The following is an 8,834-nucleotide window of genomic DNA, read 5'->3' as shown; positions in this document are numbered from 1 at the left end:
ACATTATAATATTTACCAAATAGTGTTGTGTGCCAAGATTCGTGTAGAACAAAATAAGTTTGAGCTACTTTATGCGTGAAAGTGCCAAAAAAGCATAAAAACGCATAAAATCCATACATAGTACGTAATTTCTAGCATATGACTATGATTTACAATTCTAATCACTTCAACACAACAATATATATCAAATAGTGTTGTGTTCAAGGATTCGTGCAGAACAAACCAAGTTTGATCTACTTTATGCGTGAAAGTGCCAAAAAAGCTTAAAATCGCATAAAATCGCAACTTAACACGTAATTTCTAGCACATGACTATGATTTTCAATTCTAACCACTTCAACACAATAATAAATGCCCAATAGTTTTGTGCGCCAAGTTTCGTGCAAAACAAACCAAGTTTAGCTACTTTATGCGCGAAAGTGCCAAAAACGATTAAAAACGCATAAAATCGCAACAAAACACGTAATTTCTATCATATGACTATGATTTTCAATTCTAACCATTTCAACAAAATAATATATACCAAATAGTGTTGTGTGCCATGTTTCGTGCAAAACAAACCAAGTTTGAGCTACATTATGCGCAAAGTCCGAAAAACGCTTAATACTCATAAAATCGCAACTTAACACTTAATTTCAAGCACATGACTATGTTTTATAATTCTAACCACTTCAACACAATAATATCAATCAAATAGTGTTGTGTGCCAAGATTCGTGCAGAACAAACCAAGTTTGAGCGACTTTATGCGTGAAAGTGCAAAAATAGCTTAAAAATGCATAAAATCGAAACTTAACACGTAATTTATATTATATGACTATGATTTTCAATTGTAACCACGTCAACACAATAATATATACCAAATAGAGTTGTGTGCCAAGATTCGTGCAAAATAAACGAAATTTGAGCTACTTTATGCGTGAAATTGCCAAAAAAGCTTTAAAACGCATAAAATCGCAACTTAACACGTAATTTCTAGCATATGACTAAGATTTTCAATTTTAACCACTTCAACACAATAATATATACCAAATAGTGTTCTGTGCCAATTTTCGTGCAACACAAACCAAGTTTGACCTACTTTATGCGGGAAAGTGCCGAAAAAGCTTAAAAACGCATAAAATCGCAACTTAACACTTAATTTCTAGCATATGACTATGATTTACAATTCTAACCACTTCAACACAATAATATAAACCAAATAGTGTTGAATGCCAAGATTCGTGCAAAATAAACCAAGTTTGAGCTACTTTATGCGCGAAAGTGGCAAAAAAGCTTAAAAACGCATAAAATCACAACTTAACACGTAATTTGTAGTATATGATTATGATTTTAAATTCTAACCACTTCAACACAATAATATATACCAAATATTGTTGTGTGCCAAGTTTCGTGCAGAACTAACCAAGTTTGAGCCACTTTATGCGCAAAGTGCAAGCTTAGAACACATAAAATCGAAACTTAACACTTAATTTTTAGCTTATGACTCTAATTTACAATTCCATCCACTTTAAAACAGTAATTTATACCAAATAGTGTTGTGTGCCAAGATTCGTGGAGAACAAACCAAGTTTGAGCTACTTTATGCGTGAAAGTGCCAGAAAAGCTTAAGACGCATAAAATCGCAACTTAACACGTAATTACTAGCACATGACTATGATTTTAAATTCTAACTACTTCAACATTATAATATTTACCAAATAGTGTTGTGTGCCAAGATTCGTGTAGAACAAAATAAGTTTGAGCTACTTTATGCGTGAAAGTGCCAAAAAAGCTTAAAAACGCATAAAATCCATACATAGTACGTAATTTCTAGCATATGACTATGATTTACAATTCTAATCACTTCAACACAACAATATATATCAAATAGTGTTGTGTTCAAGGATTCGTGCAGAACAAACCAAGTTTGATCTACTTTATGCGTGAAAGTGCCAAAAAAGCTTAAAATCGCATAAAATCTCAACTTAACAAGTAATTTCTAGCACATGACTATGATTTTCAATTCTAACCACTTCAACACAATAATAAATGCCCAATAGTTTTGTGCGCCAAGTTTCGTGCAAAACAAACCAAGTTTAGCTACTTTATGCGCGAAAGTGCCAAAAACGATTAAAAACGCATAAAATCGCAACAAAACACGTAATTTCTATCATATGACTATGATTTTCAATTCTAACCATTTCAACAAAATAATATATACCAAATAGTGTTGTGTGCCATGTTTCGTGCAAAACAAACCAAGTTTGAGCTACATTATGCGCAAAGTCCGAAAAACGCTTAATACTCATAAAATCGCAACTTAACACTTAATTTCAAGCACATGACTATGTTTTATAATTCTAACCACTTCAACACAATAATATCAATCAAATAGTGTTGTGTGCCAAGATTCGTGCAGAACAAACCAAGTTTGAGCGACTTTATGCGTGAAAGTGCAAAAATAGCTTAAAAATGCATAAAATCGAAACTTAACACGTAATTTATATTATATGACTATGATTTTCAATTGTAACCATGTCAACACAATAATATATACCAAATAGAGTTGTGTGCCAAGATTCGTGCAAAATAAACGAAATTTGAGCTACTTTATGCGTGAAATTGCCAAAAAAGCTTTAAAACGCATAAAATCGCAACTTAACACGTAATTTCTAGCATATGACTAAGATTTTCAATTTTAACCACTTCAACACAAGAATATATACCAAATAGTGTTCTGTGCCAATTTTCGTGCAACACAAACCAAGTTTGAGCTACTTTATGCGGGAAAGTGCCGAAAAAGCTTAAAAACGCATAAAATCGCAACTTAACACTTAATTTCTAGCATATGACTATGATTTACAATTCTAACCACTTCTACACAATAATATAAACCAAATAGTGTTGAATGCCAAGATTCGTGCAAAATAAACCAAGTTTGAGCTACTTTATGCGCGAAAGTGGCAAAAAAGCTTAAAAACGCATAAAATCACAACTTAACACGTAATTTGTAGTATATGATTATGATTTTAAATTCTAACCACTTCAACACAATAATATATACCAAATAGTGTTGTGTGCCAAGTTTCGTGCAGAACTAACCAAGTTTGAGCCACTTTATGCGCAAATTGCAAGCTTAGAACACATAAAATCGAAACTTAACACTTAATTTTTAGCTTATGACTCTAATTTACAATTCCATCCACTTTAAAACAGTAATTTATACCAAATAGTGTTGTGTGCCAAGATTCGTGGAGAACAAACCAAGTTTGAGCTACTTTATGCGTGAAAGTGCCAGAAAAGCTTAAGACGCATAAAATCGCAACTTAACACGTAATTACTAGCACATGACTATGATTTTAAATTCTAACTACTTCAACATTATAATATTTACCAAATAGTGTTGTGTGCCAAGATTCGTGTAGAACAAAATAAGTTTGAGCTACTTTATGCGTGAAAGTGCCAAAAAAGCTTAAAAACGCATAAAATCCATACATAGTACGTAATTTCTAGCATATGACTATGATTTACAATTCTAATCACTTCAACACAACAATATATATCAAATAGTGTTGTGTTCAAGGATTCGTGCAGAACAAACCAAGTTTGATCTACTTTATGCGTGAAAGTGCCAAAAAAGCTTAAAATCGCATAAAATCGCATAAAATCGCAACTTAACACGTAATTTCTAGCACATGACTATGATTTTCAATTCTATCCACTTCAACACAATATTAAATGCCCAATAGTTTTGTGCGCCAAGTTTCGTGCAAAACAAACCAAGTTTAGCTACTTTATGCGCGAAAGTGCCAAAAACGATTAAAAACGCATAAAATCGCAACAAAACACGTAATTTCTATCATATGACTATGATTTTCAATTCTAACCATTTCAACAAAATAATATATACCAAATAGTGTTGTGTGCCATGTTTCGTGCAAAACAAACCAAGTTTGAGCTACATTATGCGCAAAGTGCGAAAAACGCTTAATACTCATAAAATCGCAACTTAACACTTAATTTCTAGCACATGACTATGTTTTATAATTCTAACCACTTCAACACAATAATATCAATCAAATAGTGTTGTGTGCCAAGATTCGTGCAGAACAAACCAAGTTTGAGCGACTTTATGCGTGAAAGTGCAAAAATAGCTTAAAAATGCATAAAATCGAAACTTAACACGTAATTTATATTATATGACTATGATTTTCAATTGTAACCACGTCAACACAATAATATATACCAAATAGAGTTGTGTGCCAAGATTCGTGCAAAATAAACGAAATTTGAGCTACTTTATGCGTGAAATTGCCAAAAAAGCTTTAAAACGCATAAAATCGCAACTTAACACGTAATTTCTAGCATATGACTAAGATTTTCAATTTTAACCACTTCAACACAATAATATATACCAAATAGTGTTCTGTGCCAATTTTCGTGCAACACAAACCAAGTTTGAGCTACTTTATGCGGGAAAGTGCCGAAAAAGCTTAAAAACGCATAAAATCGCAACTTAACACTTAATTTCTAGCATATGACTATGATTTACAATTCTAACCACTTCAACACAATAATATAAACCAAATAGTGTTGAATGCCAAGATTCGTGCAAAATAAACCAAGTTTGAGCTACTTTATGCGCGAAAGTGGCAAAAAAGCTTAAAAACGCATAAAATCGCAACTTAACACGTACTTTCTAGCATATGACTATGATTTTCAATTCTAACCACTTCAACAAAATAATTTATATTAAATAGTGTTGTGTGCCATGTTTCGTGCAAAATACACCAAGGTTGAGCTACTTTATGCATGAAAATGCCAAAAAAGCTTAAAAACGCATAATATTTCAACTTAACACGTAATTTTTTGCTTATGATTAAGATTTTCAGTTCTAACCACTTCAACACAATAATATATACCAAATAGTGTTGTGTGCCATGATTCGTGCAGAACAAACCATGTTTGAGCTACTTTACGCGTGAAAGTGCCAAAAAAACTTAAAAACGCATAAAATCGCAACTTAGTACGTAAATTCTAGCATATGACTACGATTTACAATTCTAACCACTTCAACACAATAATATATATCAAATAGTGTTGTGTGCCAAGATTCGTGCAGAACAAACCAAGCTTGAGCTACTTTATACGTGAAAGTGCCAAAAAAGCTTAAAAACGTATAAAAGCGAAACTTAACACGTAATTTCTATCATATGACTAGGATTTTCAATTGTAACCACGTCAACACAATAATATATACCAAATAGTGTTGTGTGCCAAGATTCGTGCAAAATAAAACAATTTAAGCTACTTTATGCGTGAAAGTGCCAAAAAAGCTTAAAAACGCATAAAATCGCAACTTAACACTTTATTTGTAGCATATGACTATGATTTACATTTCTAACCACTTCAACACAATAATATATACCAAATAGTTTTGAATGCCAAGATTCGTGCAAAATAAACCAAGTTTGAGCTACTTTATGCGCAAAAATGGCAAAAAAAGCTTAAAAACGCATAAAATCGCAACTTAACACGTAATTTCTAGCATATGCCTATGATTTTAAATCCTAAACACTTAAACAAAATAATATATATTAAATAGTGTTGTGTGACAAGTCACGTGCAAAATACACCAAGTTTGAGCTACTTTATACATGAAAGTGCCAAAAAAGTTTAAAAAATCATAAAATTCATACATAACACGTAATTTCTAGCATATGACTATGATTAACAATTATAACAAGTTCAACACAATAATATACACCAAATAGTGTTGCGTGCAAAGATTCGTGCAAAACAAACCAACTTTGAGCTACTTTATGCGTGAAAGTGCCAAAAAAGCCTAAAAACGCATAAAATCGCAACTTAACACGTAATTTGTAGCATATGATTATGATTTTCAATTCTAACCACTTCAACACAATAATATATACCAAATAGTGTTGTGTGCCAAGTTTCGTGCAGAACCAACCAAGTTTGAGCCACTTTATGCGCAAAGTGCAAGCTAAGAACGCATAAAATCGCAACTTAACACTTAATTTTTAGCATATGACTCTAATTTACAATTCCAACCACTTTAACACAGTAATATATACCAAAAAGTGTTGTGTGCCAAGATTCGTGCATAACAAACCAAGTTTAAGCTACTTTATGCGTGAAAGTGCCAAAAAAGCTTAAGAGGCATAAAATCGCAACTTAACACGTAATTTCTAGCTTATGACTAAGATTTTCAATTTTAACCACTTCAACACAATAAAATATACCAAATAGTGTTCTGTGCCAATTTTCGTGCAAAACAAACCAAGTTACTTTATGCGGGAAAGTGCCGAAAAAGCTTAAAAACGCATAAAATCGCAACTTAACACTTAATTTCTAGCATATGACTATGATTTACGATTCTTACCACTTCAACACAATAATATAAACCAAATAGTGTTGAATGCCAAGATTCGTGCAAAATAAACCAAGTTTGAGCTACTTTATGCGCGAAAGTGGCAAAAAAGCTTAAAAACGCATAAATTCGCAACTTAACACGTACTTTCTCATATATGACTATGATTTTGAATTCTAACCACTTCAACAAAATAATATATATTAAATAGTGTTGTGTGCCAAGTTTCATGCAAAATACACAAGGTTTGAGCTACTTTATGCATGAAAGAACCAAAGAAGTTTAAAAACTCATAAAATCCATACATAAGACGTAATTTCTAGCATATGACTATGATTTACAAATCTAACCATTTCAACACAATAATATATATCAAATAGTGTTATGAGCCAAGATTCGTGCAGAACAAACCAAGTTTACTTTATGCGTGAAAGTGCCAAAAAAAGCTTAAAAATGCATAAAATCGCAACTTAACACGTAATTTCTAGCACATTACCATGATTTTCAATTCTAACCACTTCAACACAATAATAAATGCCCAATAGTTTTGTGCGCCAAGTTTCGTGCAAAACAAACCAAGTTTAGCTACTTTATGCGCGAAAGTACCAAAAAAGCTTAAAAACGCATAAAATCGCAACAAAACACGTAATTTTACTATATGACTATGATTTTTAATTCTAACCACTTTAACATAATAATATATACCAAATAGTGTTGTGTGCCATGTTTCGTGCAAAACAAACCAAGTTTGAGCTACTTTATGCGCAAAAGAGCCAAAAAAGCTTAAAAACGCATAAACTCGCAACTTACCACGTAATTTCTAGTATATGACTATGATTTTCGATTCTAACCACTTCAACACAATAATATATACCAAATAGTGTTGTGTGCCCAGTTTCGTGCAAAACAAACCAAGTTTGAGCTACATTATGTGCGAAAGTGCCAAAAAAGCAAAAAAAACGCATCAAATCGCAACTTAACACGTAATTTCTAGCATATGACTATGACTTTCAGTTCTAACCATTTCAACACAATAATATAAACCAAATAGTTTTGTGTGCCAAGTTTCGTGCAAAACAAACCAAGTTTGAGCTACATTATGCACAAAGTGCCAAAAACGCATAAAACTCATAAAATCGCAACTTAACAATTAATTTTTAGCATATGACTATGGTTTATAATTCTAACCACTTCAATAAAATAATATAAACCAAATAGTGTTGTGTGCCAAGATTCGTGCAGAACAAACCAAGTTTGAGCTACTTTATGGTTTAAAGTGCCAAAAAAGCTTTAAAACGCATAAAATCGCAACTTAACACGTAATTGCTATCATATGAATATGATTTTGAATTGTAACCACATCAACACAATAATATATACCAAATATTGTTGTGTGCCAAGATTCGTGCTAAATAAACCAAATTTGAGCTACTTTAAGCGTGAAAGCGCCGAAAAAGCTTAAAAACGCATAAAATCGCAAATTAACACTTAATTTCTAGCATATGACTATGATTTACAATTATAACCATTTCAACACAATAATATATACCAAATAGTGTTGAATGCCAAGTTTCGTGCAGAACCAATCACGTTTGAGCCACTTTATGCGCAAAGTGCAAGCTTAAAATGCATAAAATCGCAACTTAACAATTTATTTTTAGCATATGACTCTATTTTACAATTCCAACCACTTTAAGACAGTAATATATATCAAATAGTGTTGTGTGTCAAGATTCGTTTAGAACAAACCAAGTTTCTACTTTATGAGTGAAAGTGCCAAAAAAGCTTAAAAATGCATAAAATCGCAACTTAACACCTAATTTTTAGCACATGACTATGATTTTGAATTCTAACCACTTCAACACAATAATATATGCCCAATAGTTTTGTGCGCCAAGTTTCGTGCAAAACAAACCAAGTTTAAGGTACTTTATGCGCGAAAGTGCCAAAAAAGCTTAAAAACACATAAAATGGCAACTAAACACGTAATTTCTATCATATGACTATGATTTTCAATCCTAACCATTTCAAAACAATAATATATACTTTGAGCTACTTTATGCGCGCAAGAGCCAAAAACGCTTAAAAACGCAAAAAATCGCAACTTACCACGTAATTTCTAATATATGACTATGATTTTCAATTCTAACCACTTCAACACAATAATATATACCACATAGTGTTGTGTGCCCAGTTTCGTGCAAAACACACCATGTTTGAGCTACATTATGCGCGAAAGTGCCAAAAAAAGCAAAAAAAGGTATCAAATCTCAACTTAACACGTAATTTCTAGCATGCGACTATGATTTTCAATTCTAACCACGTCAACATAATAATATATACCAAATAGTGTTCTGTGCCAATTTTCGTGCAAAACAAACCAAGTTTGAGCTACTTTATGCGCGAAAGCGCCGAAAAAGCTTAAAAACGCATAAAACCGCAACTTAACACTTAATTTCT

This window comes from Amaranthus tricolor, chromosome 1, assembly GCF_026212465.1.
Source record: "Amaranthus tricolor cultivar Red isolate AtriRed21 chromosome 1, ASM2621246v1, whole genome shotgun sequence".
In the NCBI taxonomy this organism is placed as follows: domain Eukaryota; kingdom Viridiplantae; phylum Streptophyta; class Magnoliopsida; order Caryophyllales; family Amaranthaceae; genus Amaranthus; species Amaranthus tricolor.
The sequence above is the reverse complement of the archived record's forward strand: the minus strand, read 5'-3'. Positions refer to the sequence as shown.